Genomic DNA, 25,383 nt, shown 5'->3' with positions numbered 1-25,383 from the left:
TTAATAATTAAAAAAAGCTGATAAAAAATTTGTTATACTTTCCTGGAATCTGTTAATTATTCTTATCCACAGTGGAAAAATATACTTATACACATGAAAAAAAAACATTATCAGAATTTTTTAATCTTACTTTTTTCTGCAACCTCACCTAATTACCTTCGAAAAACTTGTTTTGATTTGTCTACGTTTACTATGTTAAACGTAAAAAATTAAAAAATTCTACTGAAAAATGTACAACCGATGAAACTTTAATAAGAATTATTTTTTGAAGTAGGGGTATGATGAAATTTTATTGCAATATTATTATTAAAAGTTTAAATAAACCAAAAAAATTTTTTTAATTAAAAAAAATCGATATTTTAAACTTTGATCGGCTCTCGTACCATCAATGTTACCCACAAAGTATTTTGTTTGGTTCGTTTTCTGAAGTTAAGCTTCAAATAAGCAGATGCACATACATAAGCGTATGTACGTACAAATATTCCTCCCCACTTTTTGTTGGGGGTCTTTACACCATGAAACATCAAGAAATGAATAAAACCGATACCCCATTTTTTTTTAAGCTTTTATTTAACTTGCTTTAGTTATAATCAAATCTTCCGACTGCCATACCTTTTATCTATCGTACGAAAATCAATGAAATTTGCTACACGTATGTAACTTCGATGTGTAAAAATAAATATTTTTACTTTTTAGTCTTAATAAACAAATAAACTTGAACAAACAATAATATTCAGATATAAATATTATTAAGAATATTGTTTTTGGATGTAAAAGGAAATAAATTAGAAAAACCATTTAAAAGTAAAAAAATAAGAATTAAATCAAATTCAGAATTTTAAACAAAAAAATATATTAACAAATATAAAAATTCACTGTTTTTTATTTATCTGGGTTCGATTTCGAATTTTATTTCCAGATGTTATTCCGAAAGTAAATTCTAGTACGATTAAAAGCTAGTAAATAAAGGATACTTCTCTTTATTTTCAATGTTTTGTATAGCATAACAGTAAAAAAAAGGGGATTAAGGTAAGGGCATTATCTTTTTTTGTGCTTTAATTATGAATGGATCTGCGATTTAATTATTAAGCTTAAAATAATTTTGGCAAAGATAAACTAATTATAATTCAAAAAAATATTGTATAATAAAAATTGTAAATAATAAATTATTATATTTATTTGTAATTAAAATATTGTATAAATATTGTATAATTTGAATTAATTATAATTCAAAAAAAAGATTATACGCCAATATAAGTGCAGTTAGTGTAATTACGAAAGCCAAATATTATTAAAACAGTTGCTCCTATATTAATTTGAATAATATCAACACTAAAGTCAGATGCCAAACTCGCCAAACTCTTTGCCAATGTCTCTTGCCAAACTCGTTCTAACATGTTATTTTCGATTGAGTTGATTGCATTGATTATGCGATCCTTTAGCTCAGCGATATCGTGCGGCATTGGTGGGATAAACACCTTATCTTTCACGTAACCTCAGAGAAAGAAATCATATGGGGTGAGGTCTGGTGATCTTGGTGGCCAAAGAATAATGTGTTGGTCTTCTTCAGACGCACGTTCTATCCAGCGCCGAGTTAATGTTGTGTTAAGGTACTGTCGAACCTCGTTATGAAAAACGGGCAGGACAACCATCTTGCTGGAAAATGAAGTCGTTTAGTAGCTGAGGCATAAGCCATTGTAACATATCCAGGTATATCATGCCGGTTACTGTCGTTTCCATAAAAAAGAACGGCCCATACACTGCCTCACGAGAGATCGCATAAAAAACGTTTACTTTCGCAGAATCCCGAATGCGTTCCACATAAGCGTGTGGATTTTCGGTTCTCCAAACTCGCACGTTATAACGGTTTACTTTGCCGCTAATATGGAAAGTAGCTTCATCGCTGAAAATTATCTCATTTAGAAAACCTTCATCTAACAACATCTTTTCCTGTAACTGTGAACAAAAATCGAGCATACGTGTTTCATCTCCATCAGAAAGACGCTGGATTAATTAAAGAGGTACGGTTTGCATAATAAACGTTTACGGAGAACTCTCCGCACTGTTGTTTTCGGAATTCCTAATTCTCTGCCTGCAACCGCAGTAGAACCAGTTTCACTGAATTGTTTATACCGTGCACGAATTGTCACTTGGTGGCTCCTTATGAATTTTCAACCGAAACGCACGTTGCACAGAAATTACTGACTTTGACAAGTGAAATTCTAACACACAAAACGACTTCTCGCTTCCCGTGGAAGCCATTTTCTCTACTGTCGACGCCTAGCGAGCAAATGGTTTACTAACTGCCTAGTATACGTGGAAAAAACTATTTGAAGTACTCTTGCGTACAGTACTTGTTTTATTGTTATGAGTGAAATAGTTTTTTGTTAACGAATTTTCGAAACTACAAAGAACATTAGGAAACGCCCTGTATAAATCACAGGAAATTCAATAAAATATTTAAATCGTTCTACTTAAAAACAACATATCCAACAAACAAAATAATAAACTACATAAATAACAAAGATCCTTCTAAAACATTAAAACATAATAATAAATCCAATTTAGATAAAGAGGGAGTATATAGTTTGAAACGCGCTAAATGCAATTTAGAATACATCGGTATGACTAATCGATCTTATCCGATTAGATTTAAAGATCACACCAACTGTATAATTACAGGAAACAAAGAACGTTATGATCCAAATAATTTTATTAATATCCTTGAGCACAAATGACTTTCATAAAACGAATATCTTACAAAAATTCTACTTAAATAACAACAAAATTATAAATGAACAAACAAATTTTGAAAACGATATTTTATTTAAACAAATTTTAAACAAAAATTATTGATTCGTATGTTGGCCAAACTGCCTGTATACCATAGACGTAACAATTGAGACGCTTTTATTGACTAGACGTACAGAAGCATGATTTATTTTATAACATGACGATCGATTATTATATTTAAAGAAATTTATTTTATTTTAATTTTAATATACATCAAATTAATATGTGAATGAATAATTATATACAAGTTTATCAGATGTTCCTGAAGATGGAAAATTAACTTCCGAAAGCTCCAGAACATAATAATTAATTACATTGATTGGTAAGCGGAATTATAATTTATATATTTTTACAATATCATCAACTGTTCTACCTGGCAGCAGGTCCGTTACGCCATCAATTTCTGTCCCAAGCCTTTTTCATGGTCCTCTTGTAGGTTCCAAGCTTCACTTCATTTATTAACTTCATCCTTCTTCTTCCTCGCTTCCTTTCTCCTATTGATCCGTTCAGTTTAGTCGTCAAGATTCCATTTTCTCTAACCGGAATTTCTAACCGGTATCCTTTTCTATTGTATACATCCCATGTAAATGATCTTTCTTTATCGATCCTGGTCGTTGCTTCCTCATTCCCCGCTTTACCGCCGCGATCTTATTTTCACCATCCTTCACCTTACCCGCATCTCAAGAGCGTTAATCAAGGTAAATCACATAAAAAAAAGAAATCTCTGGAAAAACAATTAGAAATATTTATTCAGAAAATAATATACGCTTTTCAAAAGTATAAGATTACAAACTTTTGAAAAAAATAACAGAATTCTAATCGTTCGATTACATAAAATTATTAAAACTTAAGCGTTAATCCTCTACTGAAAATTGCAGTATACATCATACATTTGCACGGATTTGATGTACAGTAAGATTTTGAATTGTATCTCAAGAGATTCTATTGGAAAGAACTTAATTCCTTTTTCTCTCTTTTAATTTTTTTTAAACACTTAAATTATGAAACAATTAAATCATTCAAAAAGAAAATTATTGCAAAAATTTTTTTTTTCTCGACTATTTGTTTACTAATTATTAAAATGAAATGACGTAGTTACATTTCATTTTTAATTCTACTGCCGACTCTAAATAAACAGTCAAATGAATAAAAAATATAACACGTATTTTGTTATTTTTATTTTACAAACAATTAATGAAACAATGTGTGAATATATTTTTGTTTTCTTTAAAAACCAAATATTAATACATAAGAGTAATTACAACATTTTTTCAGTAAAGTTATAACGTAAAAACTGTGTGTGTGTGTGTTCGCGCGCACGCGCTTTTTTATAAGTGGAAATATTAATTCACGTCAAAATATTTAACATTACTTTGCTTGGTGTTTTTTTTTTAACTTCTTTTTTTATGCATCCATAACTTTACATTCTCAGATTTAAAATTACTGTAGTATTTCTCTTTGCTGGCAACATTATAAAAGAGACCGAACATTCATTCTTTATTCTTCTTCGAAATTTTAATGCTTTTATTAATTTCATACGACTTGTGAACAAACGCTAAGTGCCGAGTAGTTGTACACATAAGCAGTAAATATTTAAATAAACATCATAGCAGACGGGGAAGATCATCCGGGTTACATCTTTGGAGTCTTTTTAAAAGTCAAGTGGATGTCATTTAAGAAAATCTATTCGCCTAACTTTTTTCTTGTTTATATTTTATAAATACGCTTCTATACGACTGACTTCGAAAGCGTATTTACACAGCACTTTTACTTTGAAAATCTTACCGAGTTGAACGTTAAAGAAAATATTTTAAAAGTAACTTAAAAAAGTAACTGAATTAACAATTAGTCTAATTATTTAAATAAAAATGAAATAATCTTTTTTTAATCGTAAACTGCTTCCCTTATGTCTAAGTATAAATTTTAACTCGAAGTAAGAAATATTCCAAAAAATTATTCTTAAATCGTTTATTACTATCGATAAATTATTTATTATTATAAATTGTTTGTTACAGATATCGATTATAAATCGTTAACATTGTTTTTTTTTTAAGCCTTTTCTCTTTGTAAAGCGACTTGGGCAAACCGAAATTTTCAACCGTTCTATTATATCCGGTTTTTTCTTTCATTCTTCTTTTTATTTCATAAAATTCCAGTAATTCAACGGATAATTTTATACGATCTTGAAGCAAAAAAAAATATTGTAAAGTAAAAAAACGTTTTAATAATAATAAAAAAAAAATGTTATGCACGATTAGAAATTATGTAGCATTAAAAATGTAAAAAGACAATCGCTAAACAAATTTATTTTGTTATAAATTCCTACGATAAAAAGGGTAAAATATTGTCATCATTAATGAAATCGATAAAAAAGTATATAATGTAAAGTATATTATGTAACGACTGTAACTAAATATATCTCGCAGGAAAATACCAGTATTGTTTCATAATAGTTCTAATAAATGCAATATATAAAAGTGTAAAATATTCTCTATTTGCTCGCGTACCACGCCATATAATTTCCGCGAAATTTATTTTAAAATTAGGGAGCGCATCTTATCCGCGAATTTCAAATAGCGCCGTATGAAATGCTTAAATGTAAGATAGGTTTTGATAAAAGTGAAGATTTTTATTGAAGATCGGATAAAGAAAAAAATGGGTAATAAAGTAGGAAATTGTTTCGTACAGAAATATTCCGAAACGTACAGGAACATTCTATAATTAAGCTATACGGTCGTAAGGGTTTGTCATATCTACGGAAATGCCACGATGAAAGCCCGTACAAATTTCAAAAACAAACGAAAATATTTAATGCAGGCTTTGAAGCAAGCCGAGAATTGCTGTGTCATTTTAGGCCAATCAAATTAGGTTTTTACGTGCCAAAATTAACTTCCGTACGTAAGACATGTAAAAAATAGAAAACATTCCGTAGAATTGAGTGAATTACTTTTCCACCTTCTCATTTCTCCACATTATTTTCAAGATGGAGTCCAAAGTTGGTGAAAAATATTTTTTTCGTTTTAAGGAAAAAACAGGCGCCTTACAAAGAAAAGGTTTAAACAAAAGTTGTAAAAGTTTTTAAAATTGAAATTTTAAGCTTTGCCCGATGTTAATTGATCAACAAATAAAATATTCATTACAAACAAACCGCAAAAAAAAGTTTTCTTCAATTATTAACAACTTTAAAATTAAAAAAGATTTTTTGACGAAACTTGTATGTAGTCCTTGGCGAGTAGAATGAGTACCTTTTTTTTACTTTTGAAAAAGATTCAACAGTTTTTGTAAAAATCGAGCTGTAACTAACCTATACAATTACATTGTAAAACAATTGAAAGTAAGCGAAAAATCATCCCGAAACATTATTTTTTCGGCTTGAAAAATTTCAATTATTTTTTGAAGTTGGAATTCTATCGAAATAGGATTCAATTTTTTAAAATAATTTAAAAATTAGCATGAAAACATTTTATTTCAGTTTAATTAGATTTGCGGTAAAGAATACTTTCAAAAAATACCTCGAATTTTGTTAAACAAGATTTTTTCCATTTGATGAACCGCGGGGCTCGAATATGTTATTTTTGTTATTTTTTTAATGTACCTTTACAAATCCCGCCGCTAGATAGCAGTACTTGGTAGTACTAGGAAGTGTACAAAAACATGATAATGTACTTGAAATAATAAAATTTAAAAGAAAATATACTAAAACTTGATTTAATAGTAAATACTCTTATGTAAAAGACGGTACTGAAGATGAAACAATTTTTCTTAATTCCAATCACTTCATTAAAAAAAAAATAAAAGTATTAGTTTACAAGAGATTGTAGCCGCTAATAAAACACAAAAACCACGAACCGTAGGAAAGCGTTCCAAATGTGGCAACAAAGATTTGTTACATAAAACAGAAATAAATTCGATGGGTAAAATTTTTATTCTACAATTACAAATATTTGAACTTATTGATGGAAAAGTAAAAAAAGTTCATTCATCTTGTTGCTCTTCCCTTTTTTGTAATTCACCAATCATTTTATTCTTTTTTATTTATATTTCGTAATTTTTATTTTATATTTTTAATTTTATTGAATATCTACGTAATGTCTTCCTTTAGTTTTATTTACGTAATAAAATCTATTTTATAAATTTTTTATCTCGGTTTCTATATCGGTTGTTTAAGTTGAGACGAAAAATCTTAATTTTTTACCGGTCATTTAAAAATATATACCATTTACGGATAGCTCTAAGAAGTTTTTGAACAGTGGTGTGCATATTGTTTACCGCACAAAGGACAAACTAATACGATACACAATAACTGAAAACAAAAGGGATCGTAAGCTTAGCAGATTAATTACAGTGGCGGTGCAAGATGCATTAAACAACTACGATATTTTTAACCCAACAGAAGAATCCTATTGAAATAAATCCATTCACTAAGAGAACAATTTGCTTAATCGGACTAATAGTAACATAATTTTAATATTATAACAAGAAAAACAGTTTTTGACGAACTAACATTTGTAATCTAACCCGCCGGGTCGGACTAGCGGTGAACTCGTCCTCGCAAATCGGCTGATTTCGAAGTCGGGAGTTCTAAGGTACAAATTCTAGTATAGGCGGTTACTTCTATACGAATTTGAATACTAGATCGTGAAAACCGGTATTCTTTGCCGTGGGATTTCAATTAACCGCACATCTCAGGAACGATCGACCAGAGACCGTACAAGACTATAGTTCATAAACATTCACACATATCATCCTCTGAAGAAATACCTTACGGTGGTTCTGTAGGCTTAAAAAAGAAAAAGAAGATTTATAATGCGGTCATCATCGTTCGCATTTGTTGAATCGTTGTATGTAATAAAATCTGGTTTACATTTATTTGAAAAAAGTAAATTATTGTTAAACGTTCTGGAAAATTGTGGAATAAACTTCTTTGTTAATAAGAAACAACCGTCCTAAACAAAACTCGATGAAAGCGATTAAAATAATTTTTTTAATGAAAATTAATAAATAAAGAAACAGGAACAATTAATAAGAGTTACAGTAATACGTTTAACGTCTAAGTTCGTGTAATTAATAATAAAAAAATTATACTATACCCTGTATACCGTTCTAGAAAAACAGTTACCTCAAAAGTAACGATGGTACTCCTAAGGAGAGTTAACATCGTTCAAGAGTTGCAAAACCTTTATAATTTAAGAAATAGTCGTAAAAACGAACAAAAGGACTATATTTAATGCACGTGTACGTAGTATTTTATGTTATACTGACATTAATAAGGAAATTTTTATTTTATATAAATAGAGATTGTTAACCGAACAGTTGCGAATTTATAATCCAAAGGTTGCTGACGTCCGTACACGTCGCGTATCGTAAAGTATACGAAACTGTAATCCCGTAATCTGGTGTAAGCCAGATTACTGTCGATCTTCTTCGGTCTTCGTTCGAGCATTCCTATGAGAGTAACCTTAATTAAACTCCAGAGGCCTTATATCCCTCAAAATATTTTGAAAGTTTTGAATAATAATATATAAACAATATTTTACTTCTTACAGTAATCTATGCTCTCTCGCGCAGCATGATACAGCGTATAGTAATTTTAACTCCAAATTTATAGTTTTATTTTCCATACTATGGCACAATTCTACCGTCGAGAGAAGTCAGGTCGTTTTATCCCCTCCGCAATCGATATAAATTCCCGTTTCTGTTTCTACATTTAATTACGCGGTACGTTAACGCGATTAAGATACTTAATTTGTGTATTTATTTCATCGATGTTAAGTTAATTTTATATTTTTAATGAGTAGTAATAGGACAAAAAAATCTAAAATACTACCAAAATTATTTGTTTATAATACACATTAGGTAGATTTTTACCGACTGCTTACCGGTAGAAGTAAAATATGGATATAGTGAGAGTACTATACTACACGTAGATAAAGTAAGAGAGAACACGCGTTTTACTACTTTAAAGAATATATAAATAAGGTTATTAAAAATGAAAAATACATTTGTTTAAAATAAATTTATCTCGTACTATTTAATTTAGACGTAGTAATATATAACGAAACTCAAAAGTGATCAGGGAAAAATAACCCTAACAAAATTATCGAAAACCAACCTAAAACTTAGAAGCCAGAAAAAAAGAAATGAATCTAATAAACAGTAATGAACTACGTTTATTAAGATGTAGACCTGTCCGAACTGTTAATTGCTTACCGTAACGGAAAGAAAATTATTGTAGTTTTCATATAAAAAAATATTTTAGATAATCTGTGTATTTTTTCTTTTTTACACATCAACTTTGTAAATAATGTTATTTTTTATTTCAATAGAGATAACGAATGTAAATAAATATTCGTTATAATTTACTCGGTTGAATATAATAAAGAGTGCACTAACAACGATGAAACTTCATAATAGACGATGAAAAAATTATAATTATTGTATATTGTTTGTTATAAACAAAATTATTACTGATGAGGCGATTCGAAAATGATAATAAAGAGCATTTCAGGTTTAATTTTCATTACGGTGAATATCGATTATAAATACCTCATAATAATTTGTTACATTACATTAAAACAAAACATCGTTTTACTAACGCAACGTTCAGATCGATGAAATTGCAGTTAATTCTTATAAAATAAAAATTTACAGTAACAAACGTGAGAATTTTGGAGTTTATTAAAAACAAAACTTATCAAAATTCGGCAGATTTTAATCGAGAATTAAATGAAACAAAATTTACGTTAGTTTTAGTTTCTATGGACTTTATTCGTACAATTTTATTCGGAATCAAATTAACTAAAAGTTTCATTTAAAACGTTTACGTGTTTATTATCCATTTAACAAAGTTATTTTACCGCAAACGTATAAGTGTTTATCGAACCCAATATTTTTTTCTTTAAGTCCAGGTTTCTCAAAAACTACTAAAAATAGAGTTCTGAGATCTACTTTTTTTTCAATTTTTTTAGGTAAGATTTTACCGGCGGCGAAGAAATCAGGGTAAAATCTTTTGGCAGCCGACACTCAAAAACAAAACGTTTTCGACCTATTTATTTATTTTTTTCCTTTCACAGTAGAACATCTAAAAGTTTGTTACATTCTTCTATATCACCCTACATCTAAAAACATAATAAAATTCCTAGTGAATTCGATATAAAACTATCATTTTTTGATGTATAAAAACGTTACAAGAGCGTTCAAAACCTTGGAAGTATTAAGGAGTTTAGGATATCACAAACTCCTTTAAAGTTACTTCTAATAATATAAAATTTGATCACAATCCTGAAGAAAATACTATATAATAATATCATTGATGACTAATTTTTTAAAGTTGTGATTTTAGGAGGTATAATGGAAAACGTTTTCGTTGAGATGGGAAAGATGAGGAATCAACGTTTAAAATTTCCGTAACGAAGAAAAATTTTAATCTGAATCTCATGTTAAGAGCTGATCGTTGGAAAGTGTGAAAGGATGAGCTTACCTGAAAAACCGCTGTCGGACTGCACAAAAAATATTTTTCTCTCTCACACTCTCTGACGCGATGTGAACACCGGGTATAGCTCACGCAAACTCCAACAATGAGGTAAGTAGTGATTCTGAGTTCACGATGATTCGGCAATGCTGAGGCTGGTCGAGGGATGGTGTGGTACCGTATCGATACGAATACAGGCAACGGCTGTGAGAAAGTAGGTTCCCTATCGGCAAAGCCTACCGTTCGATCTGAAAATACGAGTGAAACATAACTTTATCTAATTTATTACGATAGAATGATAGGTCGATGTTTCAAAAAATTGAATTTCGTATCGAACGAACGGATTCTTCTTGCATAACATGAAAAGTTAACAACCGCTCAATAAAGTTAGTATATTAAATAAAACACTATAAAGAAAGACTAACTAAACTGGAGAACAAAAAATATTTTTTTTTGTCTCAGAAGAAAAGTATGTAATTCTGATAGTATTTTTCCGCTGAATTTAAATACGATATTGATTTTCCCCATAACACAAGGTTTCCGAGAGACAGGAATTTAAAATTTCAAACATTTTAATATTTTTTGCATTCTTAACTACACAATATTCAAACATTTGATTCACCTAGAAAGTAAGAAATGATGATTTTCTGCTACATTTCGCTTTTAGAGCATCCATCTTGATAGTCCAAAAATAATCGGACAGCATATTAGAATTCCATTGTTTTGACAGCTGTTTTCGATAACTGAAATCTCCTGATGAAAGTGTTCCCCGTGCTCATCGCTCACTGCGCCAAGATTTTCTGGGTAGAAATCTAGGTGCGAGTGCAGGAAGTTTACATTTAAGGACGCATTACAACCCAAATTTTAATAAGTTGTCATAAGATTGTTGATAATATCACGGTAATTTTCCGATTATCATTTCCCAAAAATTCTGAGTAAAATTTTTGAATGCTTGCCAAGCTGCTTTCTCCAGTGGATTCAATAGTTCCTCAAACTTTTCATCATGCATTAGTGATCGTAATTGTGGACCCACATTCCTTCTTTAATTTTTGCATTACTAATTTTAGGAAACTTCTGTTTTAAGTAAATGAAACCAGGAGTATTATCACGGCCTTGACGAAATTCCTCATTAATCCTACTTTGATAGGTACCGAAGATAAATACACATTTTTAGGATTACACAATGGGTCATGTTTCACATTTTTCTGTTCAGGAATGACTGATTCGTGTTTAGGCCATTCTTTTTAGAGAAATGGCTTTTTCTGTCCCTATTATCCTATTCACACAAAAATCAAAGTGATTTATGAAACCAAGTTGCAGACCAAGAATAAGTGCAATTATCTTTAAATCACCACAAATATACCATTCATGCATTGCATATTGAAGCTTTTCCGATGTAAATTTAAAGTTTTCAAATCTTTCTTTCATACTAGCAGAGTGAGCAACAGGAAATTTATTGCTATTATGCAGAAACACAGCTTTTAAACTAACTTTAGAGGAATCGATGAACAATCGCCATTCTGTTGGGTTATGTTCATTATCAGTAAGTATGTAACACACAGTAATTCAGACACATAAAGCATTCATAATGACGTGTTTACTGGTTCACTACTATCTCGCAAATGACATCGTTCTGATAAATGTGTGCTATACTAAATCACATTTGTACATGTCTATACAAGTCTGAACCTCCACAACAGTAGCAACGCTACCCTTTGAGTCAGCTCATTTGATTCCATCATATTTACAACGCTCTAGAAGCTTTTACTTGACAATGGACAAATGGACGAAAAAATGGTTTAAAATATTTTAAAAGATTAAAATAACAGAATGCTGTGGGTGATGGAGAAATTCCCAATACATATTTGAAAACAGGATAAAAACTGCATTAAGTACACCTATCGTTACTCGAGAGACAAGAACCATGTTTACCAGTGTTACCAGCCTCCTCATTCGAATTCATACTGTAATTAGCGAAACGAGATGAGTCTGCATTAATTATACACGACAACCACGTGGTCTTCAGAATAAATAAATTTCTTAAATCATATTATGCTGATTGATTGCTTGATATTACACCCGTTATCAGAATGTTCAAATTATTATTCTCATAAAAAAGAAGATAACTCACCACTGTAGTAAAAAAAAAGGTTGGCCTTCATCTTATACAAATTTCAGTGAACTCCTTTAGGTGGAATGGAATAAACCATGTTGCCATAAAACGAATGTTAGTTCATCAATAGACGAGATAAAACAAAAAATTTTTTTTAAGTGTCTCTCGACATCCCTCATGAAAATAAAAAAAAATCGTTAAATTAAATTGGCTCGGCGCAATAATGGTTTTGACATATTCGATGAAATGAAATTTAAAAATATATTATATTCCCATATTCCCTTATTGCGATGTAACAAAATTTCTATAACACAACGTACAAAAGTTTTAATAAACAAATGCTTACCTGAAAGAAGTTTCACCACCGATCGGCTACACCTGTTAAAAAAAGAAACGATTAATAAAAATACAAATCATAGCATAGCACAATTATAATAGTTTGGGAAAAAAATTAACGTACATTAAATTATATAAATACTTAATCAAAATAGAATAAATAGCTCTTGATTCTGTATGTGACGTAATAATATAATATAAAACAGAATATTTACTATACGATGATGGTGATAACATTGTCCTAAGACTTTCCAAAATTAATCGAAGTCGAGTGCAAATCTTATCGTTTCATAACAGAGAAGAAGTCCGTTTAATTGTTGTTGTACACAATTTTTCGTATTTTTATGAAAAATTTAAAGTACAAAAACACTACCCAGAATTCCAATGTTTGAGAATAACAATGTTAAGTATACAGGCAGTCCCTATCGTGAACAGTGCAAAGATACGACTTATAGGAATGTTGTTCGTTTACATTTCAGTGGGCTTATCGTGGTAATAAATACAAATGTATTCGGTTCACTTAAGAAAGTAACAGGAAGCTACTTTGTTCCTCACTTTCACTCGTAAAACTGGCACGGGTGCTTGCAGACAACGGCTGTGTCGTTTTTACCAATGACTTTGGACTTACGTCAGGTCGCCTATAACTATTACGCTTATGGCGTTTAACATACTCTTAAAATAATTACAGTAATGTTCTATAGTTAATATGTTAAGTAACAAACTGGTATAACGCAAACTTATGCCCTCCAAATCTTTAGAAGATATTGAAGAATCTGAAGATTTTTTTTCATATTTGCATCTTTATTAACGAAGAATGCTATAAAAATCATGATTTATTGATACTGTTCTTATCGTAGAATAATATGAGCTCGTAAAAAAAGTACAGCTTTAAGAAAAAAATACCGATTTGTTTTAGTCATACTTTTGGATTAGTTATATCAACACTTTATCTCAATTAAGAATTGCTATACTGTACTCCTATCTCTATGAATCATCAGACCTTGCCGATGTTTAGGGGGATTGAGTGCTCAGTGATAGAGAGTAGCTGGACCGAAGATGCAACCATATCGGATCGGTATCTGTTGAAAGCTAGATAAAGTAACGATTCCTGAAAGAGGGCAGCAGCTCTTTCATTAGCTGTTAAGGGCGTAGGTCAGAAAGACTTAAACGGTCGTGTTAACATCACTCAATCTTCTAATACTGCGCAGCAGAAAGCAATAGTACTGCTGGTTTTTTTTCCAAGAAAATATAACTTTCTGCATTTTCATGTAAAAAAGATGGAGGCGCTTTCCTTGGTAAAAATAGTTCCCAGTTTGGATCACCGGGTGGGAATTGCTAATGCAAGGGTCACCAGAATTAACATTATACCAGTCGGAGCCAGGAATGATAGAAGTCTAAAAAAGGTTGGTAGGTTACAAAATTTAGAGTGAATTGGGTAGGTTAAATGTAGATGTAGCCGGAATTAGCGAGATTAGGTGGGAAGATAAAAACGACTTTTGGTCAGGTGATTTTAGAATAATTACCTCAGCGGCAAATAAATGGCAGGCAGAAGTAGGTTTTGTAATGAACAAGAAGATAGGAAAGATAAAAGAATATTTAAAAAATCACAGAGATAGAATCATAGTAATCAGGATAAAATCAATACCTAAGCCTAAAACGATTGTTAACGTCTATATGCCTACAAGTCCCCACGGTGATGATGAGGTAGAGTATGTATATTGAGAAATTTACGAAGCAATTAAACACGTAAATGGGGATGAAAATTTAATAATAGTTGGAGATTGGAATGTAAGCATCGGAAAAGGCAAGGAAGGAAATATTGTGGGTGAATATGTGCTGGACAAAAGAAATGAAAAAGGGGAGTGATTTATTGAGTTTTTTACGAAGTATAATTTAGTAATTGCCAATACCCAGTTTAAAAATCATAACAGAATATACAGGTGGAAAAAGCCGGGCAATACTGCAAGATATCATATATTATATCCGGGTTAAGCAAAGATTTATAAATCAACTTGCCGACTGGAAAGCACATCCAGAAGCAGATCATCGAAAAAAGATTTTCAGCAATCACTGAAAATGTATCGAAAAATCATAAAATTTTAAGTATAAGATTTTTGTACTGTTCTTTGGTGGTTGGGTTTCAATTAATCACATATTTCACAAACGGTCGACACTGAACTAGACTAAACTTCATTGATACACATACATATCATCCTTTGAAGTAATACCTGATGGTGATTCCCAGAGGCTAAACAAGGAAAAAAGAAAGTCTATTTTCAGTGAGTTATTTTTACTTTAAAAAACTATACCGCTGAAATAGCTCCATCTGTATTAAAGGTAGTTTTACCTAGTTTGAACCTACCTTTTATAAGCTTTTATATGAGGTCAATCAGAGTGTTTTTAAAGTGGAAATATTTTTCGATTACATTACAGGGATATAAAAAATATTTTACAATTATTCTTGAGTGCTATCTTTTGTTAAAATGGCTAAAAATATTTTCACTTGAAGTATTTTTACATTTAAAGAATTAAAAGAATACTTTATCTCCGTTTGAAATTCTGAAAATTCTTATGAAATTTTACAAGTTATTCTAAAAAGTAGAGTTGTAAAACTTTCCCGGCACTGTCATATAGGCTCAACATTTTAAAAAGGAAATAGCACAATAAAATCAAGTACAATAGCATTTATTAATTTTAAATATGGCAAATATAATAATAATAATTTATTTTTATTTAATTATTTTTTTTATTTTTTATTTTTTCTTTCCGTAGCGGAGGAAAAAAGCTCTGCCAGCCGCCGTCAGGCCCGTACTGACGGCAGTGCGGGGCTCTCACCCGCTAAAAAAACCTCCCCTTCTACCATGCAGGGGCCGGATCTAAGCCATATGGTATGTACAGCCCCTGCATGTTCACCCAGGCACTCCACTATCCGAATCCGTGTGACCGGAAGGCGTCCCCAGGGGGCGATCGACGAGCGACGACTCCGAGGAGCACCCGCCGCCCACCCCCAGAAGCTGGCATCACCCCACGGATCAATTTCCACAGTATCACACAATTGCTGCCACTTGAATTTTTTGGACGCATTTAATTATTTATTTTAATATAACAGAACAGCTATTTAAGCCTTGGAATATTGTACATTGAACACAAACACTGATGTACACAAAACGTCAACATATACAAACAAACAGTAACAAGTTAACATATCCACAAGTAACGTAAATATATGCATAACTTAATAATAATAATTATCCAAAATACAACAAATAGAATTTTTCCATATTATATAAGCCCAAAATAAATAGTAACAATGTATAAGTATAGTATAGTATATAGTAACAAATCGTGGTTTTAATTTGAAAAAACCAAATACAATGTATATTAAACACATTCCTTCAGAAAAAGCAGGGCACAAACAATATTTTTACAATAAATGTTACGTTATACCAACGATGACTGTTTAACATCAAAAATGTAATTAATGCACTCAGATTAAAGAAAAGATTTAAATATCATTGATATTTATATATACATTTTTTAATTAAAAGAAATAATCGTGATACGTGTAATAATCGTTAAAATCTTATAATAAACAAGACAGTACATATTTACATAAATCTACTATTTCACATTTACTTTATATATTAATTACAGTCTACGTCCGTAAATTATGTAAATTACATTTTGTTACATAATTATAATATAATTATAATAATAATATAATATTTTCTTAATATATATGTAATATATTTTGTTTATAATAATAATATCCCCTAAAAGTGGAAAATTACCGTCCCGTATCTTTAACTTGCTGTTTAGGAAAATTACCGGAAAAAATTGTGATGTCTTGAGAAACATAACCTCTCACAAGTGCATTAAAGTGGGTATCGTAGACATCATTCCGCCACCGATCAATCGGTCTACCTTGAAAACGCCATTCAAAGCTCATCCGTCCATAGGAAACACACAGTCGCTCTGTTATTCGACCTAGAGAAAACGTTTGATAAAACTTGAAGATTTAATGTACTCAGACGACTACATGAATGGAAGTTTAAAGAAAAACTTGCCCAAATTCATCTCCAGCTTTCTCAAAGACAGAACTTTTCGAGTTCGAGTCTGACCGATCACTGTCAAACCGATGTGAGCTTTAAAACGGCGTACCTAGGAGTCTCCTCTTAATGATACTCTATTCGTCGTTGCAATCAATGGTATATTCGAAGGTATAGAAACTTTAGTAGGAAAATGCATGCGTGTAAATGATCTAGCGCTATTTTATTCTGCCGCATAACACGCGATGATTAAACGGAAAATGCAAGATGTAATAAACAAATTAGTGTCTAATTCTGCAAACATCGGCTTTTCATTTCCATAATTATCTAAAACCATTCGTGTTCACTTCTGTCGTAAAAGGAAGCCACTGTCGGACCCACTTCGGACTTTAAATGGCACTCGCCTACACGATAAAGACAGTGTTAAATTTCTCGATCTAAATTTCGACAGACGTTTAAAATAGAGGCGACGTAAAGATTATCTATCGTCTAGGTGCCAATCGGCTGTGAATGTTATAAGGTGTATCTCCCATATAAATTGGGGAGCTGATAGAGAAGTCCTGCAACGTCTCCTTACAGCGATGGTACGGTCCAAGATCGGCTATGGATGAGTAGCGTCCTTCTGCCAGTCTGTATTGTGAAACAGGCGCAAAACCATTAAAAATCCGACGAAATAAGATGATATTAAAATGCAAAATGAAAATTTTATCTCTTCTTAATCATCTGAACTACGCAAGTACGATACGACCGAAGCTGAAAAAGGTTTAAACCGGTGGCGCACATAAATACTTGTCCAGCCATTATCCGTGCTAATGAATTAGATCAACGCTACAGAATGTCAAAGGTGCTTCCGTACAAATACTGTGAAATCCCTCCTTGGATGATGAAGGGTTTATACTATCATCGAAATATCATGAATGGCAACAAGCAAACGTGCTGCCCGACAGAACTGAGGAGACTGTTTAGATCGATTCTTGATGATTACGTGTCGGATCACTCGATCATTTACTCTGACGAGTCGAGTAGGTTGCACCATTGTAGCTAACGGTATTCTCTACACGTGGACACTTCCAAGGAAAACGAGCGTAAACCCTGCTGAAATGTACGTGTGTTGAAAGCGTTGTGCTATTGCGAAATTTGTGGTATTGACAGATTCGCCTTAGACGACACATCTACAACTGATCAGTCACTCGGAACGCCAAGGCTGCTCGCTCATTTTCATCTGCAATCCTGGCCATTTAGGCTTTTAAGGTAATAAGGAGGCAGAAACTGCCGCTAAGATAGCTGGAAACGACCTGCCAGTGGAAGAGGTTGCCATAACGCCAGAAGATGCGATGAATACAGCCTAAACTAACATTATCTTGGGCCGATTCGCAAACAAGACTATACGTGATCAAGCGAGATTTAGACAGGCGTCTTGTGTCTGGTGAGTCCAATCGATGAGAACATGTTTGCATCACCAGACTAAGAATTAAGCGTACAAATATAACTTACTCCTACTTTCTCCAGGGACTGCAACAGCCTATCTGCTTGCGGAGGCTTACTTACGGTAAAGCACATAACTGAAGAAAGCAATCTAGATACCGACCTCAAATCTAGATACGGACTGAAAGGCGATATCACGGAAGACCTTCGAAGTGATCACCTGGCTATCGACCGAACTATCAAGTTTGTAAGAACTGTGAAGCTTTATTATAGTATATAAAAACACTAGCTGGAATTACGAATCAGCGCTCGAACGAAATAAATATACTACAAGCCTTAGATGTCAAATCTTTAAATAGAAAAAAATAATAATAATCTAGGGCATAAAGAAGATAATTTTTTCATATTATTATACGGTGTTCAACAGTACCTCAATACAAGTTATTAAACAATTTCTGACTATAATTTTTTAAAAAAAAGGACGACCATTAATTAAACGAATTCCATCAGAAAAATCAGATAATAATAAAAATAAAAAGTACTTATTTATTTATTTTATGTCGTACATTAGATCAGCAAAGCCCTTGGTATATCGCAGAATAAAGACAAATGACACAAATTATATTAATTATAATATTAATTTCAATTATAATAATAATCGTTATTTTTAAAAAAAATTAATTATATATAGCTAATCGTGGACCTGCATAACTAAGCTTACATCAGAAATATCAGGGTCCCTGCGTAAATAAAATTAACAGCTCTATCCGACGGCGAAAGACGCGTTCTCTTACAGGCGTAGGAGACGATTATTCCTTACTCCTAATCTCGGCACTCTAAGCCCAACGTTCGAAATATCAACATCTATCTCGGCATTAAGGGCCATGTGAACAAATACAGCATCCCGCAGTGTCCTTCTGATTTTTTGTGGGTAAGCCCCATTACGTACACTACTGACAAGTAATATTATGCCCGCCGAAACCTCTTTCTCGCAGATGGTAAAAAACTTCTTTTGTACCGCCTCAATGTTAATGGCCGTATACACCATCTTGTAGTTCCAAACTACCGTGCAATATTCTAAAATTGATCTAACGTTAGTTCTGTATAAACTTACGATTGACTCAGCGTTAATAAAATGACGGCTCACCCGCAGTATCAATCCTTAGTTACTTCAAGCTATTGATAGCGTAGCATCTGTTCTGCTACATCTGTATCTGTTGTGATAGCGTAACATGTTCTGTGAACAATAATTTCTCATCATATGTTAATAATAATAAGTATTAGTTTTATTATTCAGCTTTTACGAATGCTAAAATTAAACAACATTTAGTGTCATTATTCGACATTAAATAGTAATTTTATTTTTAAGTACAATATAATAAGTGAAAATAAATGTTTGAATATTATTATTAAATATAAGTTATTAACGATTATAATCATTATTATTATTTTTTTATTATTATTATTATTTATTTGTGGATAGTCCTGAAAATTAGGTCGCACCTAATCAGGCTAGTATAGGAAGACTCGAACGGAAGTAATGTGTTAAACGGTTCCGGTTCGAGTCCTGGTAGAAAGGGGGGTGGTTTTAGTCGGTGGTTTGCTGATAGTGATGGGATATACCATCAGCGGGATCCCGACACTCCGTCCTTAAATGTATTTCCCCACCGCCCACCGAAAAAAAAAAAAATTATTAATAGCGAAAACAGTTTTAATATTTGTTTGGCTGACCGGGTAAAGGAAGCAGATTTGACACAAAATTTTGAAAAAAATTTTTTTTAGTAAATAACGACATTTTCATCGTCAAAATTATATTGAATTGATAGTATAATTGCTGAGAAAAAAATCAAAATTTTTAGTAAAACATTTTGGTCATGTTTAACTCCCTAGCTCAAAAGCTATCTCATATAAATTATAAGAGCCACAAATCGAATAATATATTAAGATCAGAGATTATTTTAAAAATTCAAAAAACCTTAAATTTAGTCGGATCCCATAGGATCTTCTTTTCCATAAAAATATTCCAATATCGTCGATATTATATACTAAATTGCAATTGCATTTTCAATATTGAAAATGAACATTAAAAAAAAAGTAGTATTTCAAAAATCCCATTCGCCCCCATTTTTAGGAGAGACTTAAATTTTCATTTAATGGAATAATTATTTACTTCAACAAGTTAACTCGACCTGGTGGTAACTTAATGATGCCTAGTTGATGTGTGTTTAAAAATGCCTTATTTTAGCCTGTTGATGTTATTCAATCAGGCTAAAAAAGTTACACCGTACTTAAAAAAAAAAAATAAAAGGTATACGATGTATTCTTGACTGATGCGGTTGGAAATGAGGCCAATCTAGGATATATATAGCCAATTCTTTCGTCAAAGTTTTTTGACCAACGGTTTTTCGAGATATGGAGGAGAACTCTTTAAAAATAATTTGCAATACGCTCAGTAATATATCCATTAACTTAATAAATACTTTCGCTATACTAAAGCTCAATTTTCTACGAACGCTGTATAAAAATTAAACATGACGAAAACTACCACTCGACTTTCTTGTCTAAAATTGAATGTCATCAATGTCCCGTAGATAAATATTTTCGAGCCGTTTTGAAGACATATTAAGAAAATTGAGAATTTTTAATCAAAATACAACCCGATACATGTATATAAGTCTTCCGGAAATTTCTACAACTATTTTGTGTTTTCTGAACTAAAGTGTGTTTCGGAGTTTTTTGAAACGTCGATGTTTGTAAAACTCCGAACTCAAAATTTTTGCCGATCGCTATACATCTCCTTTACCGCTACGCTGCTGCAAAAGCAATAGAGAACTACAGCGGTGAGCAGAAAGTAAAGCGGTGTCACCAAGGTAAAAGTTATATTCAACCGTATCGTACTGTAATGCTGAATTTTTTACGAGAAAAAGGGAAGAAAATTCAACAGCAGGTAGAATTTTATACAATTTTTTCTATACCGGTAATAACATTTATATTTTATGTTCGTCTGGTCAGAGTTTATTATTTTGGATTCAATCGAATGAATCTATACAGACTTTCGTTTCGGCATATTTCTGTATATTTTAATATATTAACAATATAAACTTTTTTTTCATAAATTATATAACAGTTATAATAATAAATCATACTAAAAACATTGTAATTATATAATATGTTAAATTTAAATGTAATAAATTAAATAAAAAATAAAATTTTAAAAACATGTTTTTAAAACATATTGAATGCCATCATGAAGTATTTATGTTTATAGAATACCTATAAATTTTACATTTATACATTTTCAAGACCAGTGTCAATTTTAGAGTACAGCTTTTTGTGTCATAGTGCAGTTTTTAGTGCAATATGATTAATTAGTTGGTACCTAAGTATATAACAGAAATTTACTGAAAAAAAATTTAATTTTTCTTTTAAAAAAAATCTTTTTTTTATATCTAAACATCGTACTAAAAAGTAAAAAAGTAATATTTTCAATATTAAAGGACTACTGAAAAATTATTTTTAGCGTACGAATAAAAAAATTAACCACACATTACACATAACCACACAGGTAATTGATTACCTAGTAAACATGAAAGATGATAATCTTGTTTTCAATAAAATAAAGTAAAGTTTAAAGTTGTCTATTTTCGCAAAATCACAATGAAAAGCGCGATGCGCGCTTTCAAATTCAATATCTATATAATTTTTTTTAAATATGACAAAGATTTTGATGCAGAATGGAAACGATAGCTTCAATATACAATATCAAGTAAATATCTTTGGATGAACTAAAGTTAAGATGCAAAATAGAACTGAGCTTTTCATTCTGGTCTTGCGAAAATAGACAACTTTATACATATTATTTTGTTAAAAACAAAATTATCTTCTATTTATGTTTACTGCGTAATCCATTATTTGGATAATTTTTTCCTCGAACCGAATTACTTTGTACGCTAAATTTAATTTTTCAGTAGTCCTTTACTTTTGAAAATATTATTTTTTACTTTTTTATACGATGTTTAGATATAGAAAAGCATGCTTTTAAAATTTTTTAAACAACTTAAAAGTTTTACACAGAATATTAAATGAATCCTACTTCTCACGATCTTGTCATTTCACCCTCATATATAATAATTATTCCCCACAGCTGTTTACTAATATTTCCTATTTCTATACACACGTCTTTAGTCGGATTAAACACAACTCGCATCTCAACTTTTACATTTTTCACGGTCTATTGATGGAAACATGAATATACATACTTTTATAGCTATTTAATATTTATAGCTACTTATTTAAAAATGAATTTGCGCTTTTCCATTAACCCCTAAAAACTGGTAAACATGAAAACAACTGCAGTTATATAAAGTACGACTCCAATAAATAATACCGTACTCAGTATTAAATACGGTATGTATGTATTAATAGCATACGTAATGAATGAAATGATCACATTAATATTTTCTCCATATTTATTAAATGATAACAGCGTAACGCAGCGTCGTTGGATAAGGTTGTTCGTAGGATAAAAAAATGTAACTTTAATTAAATATTTTCTACTTTTGACTTTATATCTTCAACTCGTTTTTCTTCAGTTATACTTTATTCTGTACAATTAATAAATAGTTAAATTATTTTCTTTTAATTTTCGCTAAATTAATTCTTACAAATAAGTCTTTCTCGTTATGCGATTCATTGAAAATATTCAAGTTAACGACAAGTATTTAACTTTCAGTCATTTTATTCCGTAATTTTTGTTAAAATTGATATACCGTATAGTTTTTATTTATTATAATTTTAACTATGTAATTCCTTACTATGAAAAGGTGGGGTATATAATCCGTTGTTATTTTTTACGACAAGAAGAATTAATTAGTTGCAGTAAATTTATACATCCGAGTCTCATAGATTATGTGATGGACAAAAGACAAAGGTCGTATTTTTTTCCAGAATAATGTTCTCTATACTGTCTATTTGTGTTAAACAACAGAATGCGGGTGTCATTTAGAGATGTGAATATCGTAAGGATTTCAATGCGTTTGAATTTCAACGCTGATGTACGAACGTATATCCAGCGCGTTAAAGTGGGTAATCGGAAACCCGACCGCCCTAGGATAGTTGACAAAGGGTGTTTATTGAATGTGAGAATAGCTAGGCTAATTTATGTCTCATTCAGACTAGAAACGTCGTATGTAACTGTTATGGTTGTACCGTAACAAAAATAACCCTTAAATGTTAAAAAAATACCTTAGGATGACGTTACATTATACATTACAGTTCAAGAAATATTTATATATACAGTTTTTCGTACACTAATTCTAAGTAATTAAAAACAATTTATCCAAATTATTATGACGTATGATTTCTTGTTATAATTTTTTTCAGAGGTCAACCATTAAAGACCATCTTTAAAATTTTTTTTTTGGGGTGGAAAACTTCAGTTATAATTGAAATAAAAACTTTTTATAACTTCCAAAAATTTTCACAAACGTTTTGCATAACTATTAAAGTTTTACATGGGATATAATAGGAATGATAGTATAAATTTATCGAGATAAATATTTCGTACTAAATTACTAGTTTAATAATCCAAAAAATGAATTAAAAAAAATTAAGAACCTATTCTACCGTCATTATGAGGATAAAACGGAATGATTGAGACTGACATGTCCTGTAGCAATTCAGGGATAAAGATTACATTAATCGAGATATTCTTAATAATGATATCTTTGAAAATAATGTAATTCATCTCTTTACAGAGGACTTACGACCACAAAAGGACAATGAAATATCAGATCCTATCATTATTGCAGTATCTTTTATTTACTATCTAGGGACTCTTATTATAACGTTTGCAAACGCTAATAGGATAAATTACAGTAAAACAGTTACAGTAAAAGGTAAACTTAGTAGTTTTACCTTAACAATAACAGTGTCCCGGCCAACATAAAATATAGAATAAATCTATAAAAACATTTACCACCTGTTAAAATTTAAACCTTATGATAATCTTAATATAAATAAAAGTCTTTGTATGTTTATTTCGCATCTGCTCCTAAACCACAGGATCGATTTCATTCAAACTTGGACAATTATTACTTACTAAATGAGAAAAAATACTGTGGGTATCACAGATCCCTATCGCAACCGCTACTGGAGGAGTGAGGAGTGTGAAACTCAATATATTATAAAAGATAAAAAATTTTGGAACGTTTGAAAATACTCTAGAATATTTTGAAACTCTTACATTAGGGAAATTTTTAGAACTTCTTAAAGGTTTTTTGAATATTTTGGAGCATTTTAGATAGTTCTCGAATATTTTTGAATATTACTGCGTTTTGGAACAAGAAAGAAAGACAAAAAAATGTTGTTTACAGGCAAGCATTGGATTAATCTAAGTAGTTACAGCCTTCTCTTTACGCTGTTGTTTGAAATCATATGTATAACTCTTCGTCTACAAGTTATGGCTTTCTGTAACATCTTTCTCGATGCTCACGGCAGGATAATTAAAAACAATTTAAAAAATTAAAATTAAATTAAATTAAATTGTACATATTTTTAGAGCCGCATTAGTTATTGTACTGTGTATTGTTTAAAATGCACGTTCTTTCTTCAAATTGTCTCGCGTTTTCATTAAAACTGTACTACTGTAGGATAAAAAACAGGCTAGATTTAAACTCAACAAGAAGGAATGCGAAGAAGATCTACGTTTGTTTTGGAAAATAAGTGACAATTCTTGAAAAAAGAAAACCGGCCTATGAAGAAATTATGATCAAGAGCCGCGTATACGTGGCAGTTTATAATATGAAATCTTATACCATTAGATATACATTAGATGAAATCTAATGGTATAACGAACTATAAATTTTGGAAATTTCACTCGCTTCGTTCCGTTTGGCATACTACGGGTCGTTCGGAAAGTCCTCGGTGTGAAAGAGAGATGGAAGAAAATACGACCAAACGACTGCATTTGTCACACGTGATACTTTTAATCGGCGTATTGCGTTAAGTTGTTTTTTTTGGCGACCTAGTTAAACGAACAAGTTTTAATACTTAAAAAAATATATATAATTGAAGTTCGAGCTGCTATAAACTACTTTGTTTTAAATCAGGTAACCCTAACGGACATACTAAAAGAGTTAAAGACCGCTTTGAAGGATCCTTCTCCATCATTTTTGACGGTAAAAAAGTAAACTGCT

General features: G+C 31.0%; 1 protein-coding gene across 1 annotated transcript in view; it reads right to left on the bottom strand.

Annotated features, from left to right (window-relative positions):
• The window catches only part of LOC142320360 (PDF receptor-like), a 1,017,753-nt gene that overhangs the window by 592,855 nt on the left and 399,515 nt on the right, over positions 1–25,383 (bottom strand). Inside the window, exon 2 of the mRNA XM_075358068.1 lies at positions 12,724–12,755. The gene's annotated coding sequence lies outside the window, so the exon portion shown is untranslated. The remainder of the gene's footprint in view (positions 1–12,723; positions 12,756–25,383) is intronic.

This window comes from Lycorma delicatula, chromosome 2 (assembly GCF_047948215.1).
Source record: "Lycorma delicatula isolate Av1 chromosome 2, ASM4794821v1, whole genome shotgun sequence".
NCBI lineage: Eukaryota > Metazoa > Arthropoda > Insecta > Hemiptera > Fulgoridae > Lycorma > Lycorma delicatula.
The sequence above is the reverse complement of the archived record's forward strand: the minus strand, read 5'-3'. Positions and strand labels throughout refer to the sequence as shown.